The following is an 8,087-nucleotide window of genomic DNA, read 5'->3' on the forward strand; positions in this document are numbered from 1 at the left end:
CCACTCCCGGATCTTCGCAACTACCTCGGTGACTTCAGCTGGGGTAATGGACAAGTCCACCTGTGAGAGCCCAGCCTCTGCCTCCTCAGTGGAAGACATGGTGGTGAGTTGAGGAGGTCCTCGAAGTATTCCTTCCACCGCTCGACGACATCTCCAGGTGAGGTCAACAGCTCACCACCTCCGCTGTAAACAGTGTTGGTGGAAACTGCTTTCCCCTCCTGAGGCGCCAGACAGTTTGCCAGAATTTCCTCGGGGTCCGACCTATAGTCCTCCTCCATGGCCCCCCTGAACTCCTCCCAAACCCTAGTTTTCACCTCCACCACAGTACGCTTGACCTGCTGCTACCTATGAGTTCACAATGCCCGATAGGACTCCTTCAGCTTGACGGCATCCTTTACTTCTGGTTTCCACCACTGGGTTGGGGGGTTGCCGCCAAGACAGGCACACATGGTGGCTGAGCTGTGGGGCAATAAGAAAGCCCACACCAGCCCACCGCCTCTCACCTGTTCCTACTCCCTCTCATCCTTCTTTCAACTTTTCTCTTTCCTTGCTCCATCCTTCCACTCACTTTCCTTCTTCTCTTTCTCTTTCTTTCTCTCTCCTGCTTCTCTTTCCTCTACTCTCTCTCTCTCCTGCCTCTCTTGCCACTCTCTCACCTGCTTCTCTTTCATTCCCTTTTTCTGTCTCTCATGCTTCTCTTTCCACTCTTTCTGCTGCTTCTCCTCCCGCTCTCTCTCCTGGTTCGCCTTCATCGGTCTCTCCTGCTCCTCCTTCCACTTTCTCTCAGCTCTCTCTCGCTTCTTCATCTCTTCCTCCTTCTTTTCTCTATTCTGCTTCTTCTCCCTGTCTTTCATCGCTCTCTCCAGCTTCTCATTCGCCTCTCTGTCCTTCCTCACTATCTCTTGCCTCCTTTTCTCCATCACCTCAGTCTCCTGCCCCTCCCTCCTCTGGTTCTTGTCCTTCCTCTCCCGCTCCCTATCCTGCGTCTCCTTCCGCTTGAGCTCCATTCTCTCTCTATTCTCCCGCTCCCTCTCCATACACTCTTTCTCTTTTCTCTTTCTCTCCTGTCTCTCCTTCCACTCTCTATCCTTCTCCACCTTCATTTCTCTTTCCATCATGTCTTTCTTCATCTGCTCTCTCTCCATCTTCTCTTTCGCCTTCCTCTCGCTCTCCCGCTTCTCCAACTTGTCTTTCCTGTCTCTGTCCTGTTTCTCCATCCTCTGTTTGTCATTATTCTTCTTCTGCTTCCTCTGTATCTCCCTTTCTTCTCTATCCTTCCTCTCCCCCCTCTCTCTCTCCTGCCTTTCCTTCTGCTCCCTCATCTGCATCTCCTTTCTCAGTTTCTCCATTCTCTCTCTCTCCTTCCGATCTATCTCCTTACATTCTTGCTCCTTACTTTGTCTCTCCTGCTTCTCCTCCATCTCTTTCTTCTCTCTCTCCAGTTTTTCTTTCCTTGATTTCTCCAAGCATTCCCTCTCCTTCCTCTCTTTCACCTTTCTCTCCCTCTCCTGCTTCTCTTTCCTCTCCTTCCTCTCTTTCTCCTGCCTCTCCCGCTCTCTCACAAGTCTCTCTTTCTCCTCCATCTCCCTCGCCTGCTTCTCACTTTCCATTATCGCTTTCTCTTTCTCTTTCTTCTCTTTCTCCTGCTTTCTCGTTGTCTCCATCATATCTCTCGCCTGCTTCTCCTTCAGCTTTCTGTCCTGCCTCTCAATCTCCTGCCTCTCTTTTTCTCTCTTCAGTTTATCTCTCTCCATTAACTCTTTGTCCTGCATCTCCTTCCGCTTTTTCTCCTGTCTCTCTCTCTCCTGCCATATTTTCTGCTCTTTCTGCTGAATCTCTTTCTTCTTCATTTCTTGCTTCTGTTTCTCCTCCCTCTCTTTCCTCGCTTTCTCCTCCTCCTCCTTCTTCTGCATTTTCTTCAACTCATTCTCTTGCATCACCTTCATCGCTTTTTCCTTTCTCTCTCGTTCTTTCCTCTCTTCCTCCTTCTTTAGTTTCTCCTGCTTGACCTTCCACTCTTTCTCCTGCTTCTTCCTTTCTTCCTCCTTCTTCTCTTTCTCCTGTTTCTTCTGTTTCTTCTCAGACTCTTCCCTCTCTCTCTCCTGCTTCTCCTTCAATTCTCTCTCCCTAAACTCTCTCTCCACCTTCTCATTCCACCCTTTCTGCTTCATCTGTATCTCATTCTTCTCTAGCGCCTTCCTCTGTATTTCCTTATTCTTCTTCCACTCTCTCGTCTTCCTCTCTTCCTCCTCCCTTTCTTTCTCCTGCCTTTTGCGCTCTCTCTCCTGGAACTCCCTCTCTTTTTCCATTCTTTCTCTTGCCTGGCACTGATTCATCTCTATTTTCTTCCTCTCTGCTTCCTTCAACATTCTCTCCTGCCTCTCCATTTCTGTCGCATTTCTTTCTCCCTCCTTTTTGTGCCTCTCCTTCAACGCTCTCTCCTGTTTCTCCCTTTTCTCTCTCTCTCGTCGCTTTGTAGTCTCTTGTCTCTCTTGTCTCTCTTGTTTCTCTTGTTTCTCTTGTTGTTTCTCTTGTTTCTCTTGTTTCTCTTGTTTCTCTTGTTTGGTTTTGTCCATTGTCAAATTCAGACTGTTTATCCGTGGGATGAAGTATATATCTATTCCGTGGTATGAAGTATCTATCTATCTATTTCTGGATCTCTGTATATATATTATCAAAACTTGGTTGTGCACAACTCTGATGTGACATCAAAGGGGATCATGACATGACATGACATCATCCCCTTTGAAGTATGGCTGATGATGTAATGGTTACCATGGCAACTGTAGGATTTTCTTTTTCTTTTCATTGATGACATCGGTCTAGTATTTCTGTCTTCTTGCGATTATTGGGAGGCAATCTATATTTCTCTGATAGAAATAGGCAATTGACTTGTTCTTTTCAGTCTAACATGACCTCAACAAACAAACAAAAACAAGTCCAGCCTTGTTGATATCCAGAACACAAAAGATAAAAGAATAAGCAAATAAACCCCAAAAGATTAAGTGCTATATTAAAAAAACAACAACCTGAAAACAAGAAAGGGTTTTTTCCCAACAGCTGAATAATGCTGAATTTAATATACATAGATTAAATTTAACTACATAAAAGATTGACAGATTGTCCAGAGCATTTTCAGCTGCTAAATGTTAAGTTTTAGATCCATATTTATTGAAATTTCACAGTTGTAATGGTCTCTGGCAATTTCTTATTTTTTTAAAGATACAAAACTAAAACAATAAACAAACAAAAAGAAAACAAACAACATTAGTTTAAAAGAGAATGACTCCTCTTAAGATTGATGCAATTTAATATTTCATGTAACCATCTATAATGTGTAGAAGAGAGCAGATATATCCATATGAGGATGATGAGCCTTCTGGCAATTAAAGTCGTGAAGTAAAGTCATGAAGGCTATGACTTGCTTCGAGGTGTCTTCCATCGTTTGTACGTCCCAATCTTTTTTCCTTCTGCTGCAACCTCCAGCTGCTCGTCAAAAGCTTTCTACTGATGGGGCTCTTTCAAGCAGTCCCAAGCTGCAGACTGTTTAGTGACATCAAAGCTGTGACGTGCACGTCCCTGATGTGACATCAAAGATGATGATGTCATCAGTGAACCCGCATGGCTGATGATACTTTACTGATTACTTGTTTTTTAAAATTAACTAAGTTAGGTTACAAGTACACCCCTCCCCAAATCTCAACATAAAAATTATGCATATTTAACATTTGACCTTCATTCTTTGTTGTATTTATATTGGATTCAAAGTTTTCTTATCAGATTTTTACAATTACTGCTAGCTATTTACCCAGACATGCAGTTGTGGTCGGTTGTTACACTATTTATCATATATGATAGTGATTCAGAGTCTGTCTTCAGAAACAGAAAGTGTTTGCTGCTTGTTTAGGGAATTGGGATGAACAAAATACTTAAAATTATGGGAGAAAAGAAAACCATTGATGTATAGGCTACTCATAGATCAATTTTGTGTTGATCTAGTTCTCTTTTTGTGAAGAGCAAATGTGAAATTCCAGTTCCCAGAATGAGCTGCTTGAATCCCTGTCATTGTGTTCTGGCATGCCTCCTTTTTATCCTGCTTATGAATTGCGTATCGGTTGGTCTGAGTTGGGAAACAGCAGATTTGGAAGGTACACAAATAGAAGTCAAAATCCGACGACCGAACGGGAGAAAACTGTTGACGCAGAGCTATGAAACCAATGCAATGTTTTCACCACAAACAAATCAAATGTACTCAGTAATATTTTGATTATTTAACCCTCCCACCACTACCACCACCACCAATCCTGCTTGTCGGTGGTGCTCAGCAACTCCCCAAGGACTGCAGCCCCTTGCCTGCCTTTTATGTGGTGTATTTTGTTTTGTTTGTTGAATCAACACTCTTTTTGCAGCAGCAGCAGCAGCAGCAGTAGCAGCAATTATCCTGAAGTGATGCATACAGTTTTGTTGATTCCATCAGCAGGCCCCAGCCCGGGGATCTTGTACACTGCAATTTGGAGTCAAACAGGGGGCTTTACCAACAGAATGAACCAGGGCGCGACAAGACACTCCAATATTATTTTCTAAGTAATATATATAATAAAGCGATACTTTTGGTTCATCAGCAAATAAAAACCAAACTACATACTACTGTAAATAAAAGCTTGGATTTTTTAAGCATGAAATGTGCCTTTTAATGTCGCTACAAGTGAAATTTAATCAGCATGTGTTTACATAGGCTTCCATTATAAACGGCTGTAGAGCTGCGTTCTATCATTCTACACCTCCACTCCCCCTGATGCTGAAGCATTTGATTCAGACACATCCAGAAATAAAGTGAAAAGAGCAGAAATCCACTATGCAATGCCCAAATGTTGAAAAATAAGCCCCGAGCTCATTCACGCCTTTTGAATTTTTTTCTCTCTTGCCACTCCGGGGATCTCCGGAGATCCGTGACGTATCACGTTTTGGAGTGACGCAATGACGTGGCTCTCACTTGGCTCCGTTAACGGTGGAAAAACCAGTGCTCATTTCAGAACTGGCCCTGGCACCGGCCCTGAACTCACTCCTGGTTCTTTCTGGTGGAAAAGCCCTAACAGAGACCCCCAAAGAAGGCAATCCATGAGGAGATGACTTCAAAAGGTATGAAAAACTAGTTGGGGAAAAAAAGAAATGAATAAATAAAAAAATCTCATATCGATGTGAAATTGAGCTCGGTTAGACACCAGAGGCACAACTTGACAGACAAAGACGTTGAGCTCGTTTTGAGTGTCGCCGTCCTCATGGGATCACTGGGACTAAAAACACTTCCTACAGTGCCAGTAGTCCAAACAATGGCGACGGTTCACGCTGTTAATGGGATTTGCCGACAAGTGATCAGCGTGCAAAAACTACAGCGCGCGTGCACAAGCGGGAGATGCAAACCCTGAATCCTGGTGTCTTCCTCTTTACATTCCTGCATGCTTGTGTTTCTGTGCTGTGTTTCAGCAGAGGTGGTGGCGGCGGCGGCGGCGGCTCCTTTCGTCCTCTTCACACATGCAGCGCATACAAACAGCTAGCACCCACACAGAACAAGTCACACACACTGACGATACAAAAGCCAGCAGCTGCCCACGCACACACACACACACACACACACACACACGCCCATGCACGATCAACTACAAAACATTTTTTTTTTTTAATTCTCAATAAAGCGAGAGAGAGAGAGAGAGAGAGACTGAGCAGATACACGCTCCATTAACATGAATGTGTGTCTATAATCACATGGACACATTAGCTGGGGCCTCCTGCAGTATAGCCGAGTTCAAATAAGGACACTAATAGTGACCACGCACACACACACACACACACACACACACACACACACACACACACACACACACACACACACACACACACACACACACACACACACACACACACACACACACACACACACACACACACACACACACACACACACACACACACACACACACACACACACACGCACACAAAGCCATCCATATGTTGGCGGAGGCAAGATGCAATACCGTTTTCGGCGACAGTGAATTTCTATTCTGGCTCGTGTAGCTTTTACTCTCAATCTGCCCTCGTCCTTGATATTTCGCATAAATCACTGTGAACGTTAATGTTGCGCAAGCGGAAAACAAATGCTGTCGTGCTGAGAGCAGCCTGCCCCGGGTAATCAGGCAGGCTGTGAGCGCAGCCACCTACCTGCTCAGGAATAGGTCGAGAAACACCTGCTGAACGAGCTGAACGAGCTCACCGTGCTCCTGTGCGGCTCTGATAAACGCAGAGGGGAAGACATCTCAGGGAGGGCATCCGTAACTGGAAAACAACGACTGCGTCAGCCTTTTGTCTCACAACCTTACCCCCCCAGTCGTGCAAATAGAAGTCGTCTTTGCAGAATAATGTCAAAATGCCAAAGGAATTCTTGTTTTTTTTTCTGAGAGGACTACGAGGGAAATGCAAGGAAAGCAGGAGAACGGTACCAGGAAGTGGGGATGATTTGATTTCACAGTTTAGCAGTTCTGACATCATTTGATGGATCAATGTGGCTCTTTAGATTCCCTTCACAACTAGCAGTATAGAGAAAAACACGTTTCAGCATTGGCTTCGGAGTAATATGTTCATGACAGTAATTTATCGTATTACTTTTACAAAATTTGGAACATTTTGCGTGTGACTGCTGCTCGCTGTTGACTCGAATCCCCTCTATTTTTTTGTTTTTTCACAAAAACCCCATCCGTTTTCACTGGCATATTTTGAGCAATGTTTTATGTGTATTGCGGAAACCGCTTTGCCGAATTATCACCGAAAGCCGGACCATAATATTATTAAAATTTGCACACGGTTTGATGAGCTTTTCGTGTATGTGCTCCTGCTTTCACCAAAATCCCATCCGCTTAGACCGGCAGCTTTTTCACATTTTAGTGCGATTTTTGAGGAAACGGTTTACTGAATCGTTACCAAAAGCCGTAGTCCTCTATTCATGAATTTTACGCACGTTTGGATGTCGCTTTTGTGTACGTGCTCCCAACAGACTAGTGAGATGCTAATAATCCAGCGGAAGGAAAATAATTACATTTTACCGGCCCAGCTAGTAATCTTAGCTATTAGTAAGACATATAGTTGGAGATCTGCACTGCAACTGCCTCTGTCCTGCTTACTGAGCACATTATTATTAATATTATTATTTTTGCCAAGTCTGTTGTCTTAACTGGTGCTTCAGCTTCATCAATAAACTCTTGTTCGGTGGCGGAGAAACGCCTCATTAATTCTAAAATAACTCAGTCCTGCTGACAGCGCCATGAAAAATGTCTGACAGCGAGTGGTGAATAACACTGACATAAGCTTGTACGAAACAATGAGGACCAAAACGAATCACTCAGCTCGGGAAACAATTCAAATTGTTTATCTTAAGTCTGAAAGAGCCGGCGCACAATGAATCCATTGAAAAGGTGAAAAAGGTGAAAAGAAAAAGAAAAAAAAAAGCTTCACTGTTTAGGTTTATTTCAGCCATCTTTGTTTGGTGGATCTTTACAAGGATTCAGCTTTTGGGGACCTCGCTGCCGATGCCGATTGCATTCATGCTTACGTGCTCATGGGCCTGAGTTACAGCTGATTGGGTTCCAGCGCTGATTCGCCCCCGCCTCTGAATTTTTTCATAGCTTGAATTGGGTGCACTCTCATGGGAGCTGCAACCTGGGGGGTGGGAGCGAGGCTTTGCTGCCCTGATTGCCGTCTCACTGTGCCGTCAGCTGCCACTCCAGCTGTCACTGCTCTCTTCATGGACGTCATCCAGTCTTTCCTGGAGGTCACTGCGGCTCTATTAATAGACCCACTGGTGCCTCTTGGACACGTTGTGAGCGATGGCGCAGACCTTATTGCAGCCGTCGCATCAAAAAAAACCCACATAACGTGTTGTGGTGGCTTTGAAATAATGGAGCCAGACGTGCGGGGATGATTTCTTAGTTCATGGTTTGAGGCGAAACCCCTGAAGTCGGAGGAAAAAGGCTCGTGGGACATCCGCTGTCTTCTCGGTGTTTGAAATGCATTGTCCCTATTCTGACAATGAAAGTTTC

Source organism: Blennius ocellaris (genome assembly GCF_963422515.1).
Source record: "Blennius ocellaris genome assembly, chromosome: 17".
NCBI lineage: Eukaryota > Metazoa > Chordata > Actinopteri > Blenniiformes > Blenniidae > Blennius > Blennius ocellaris.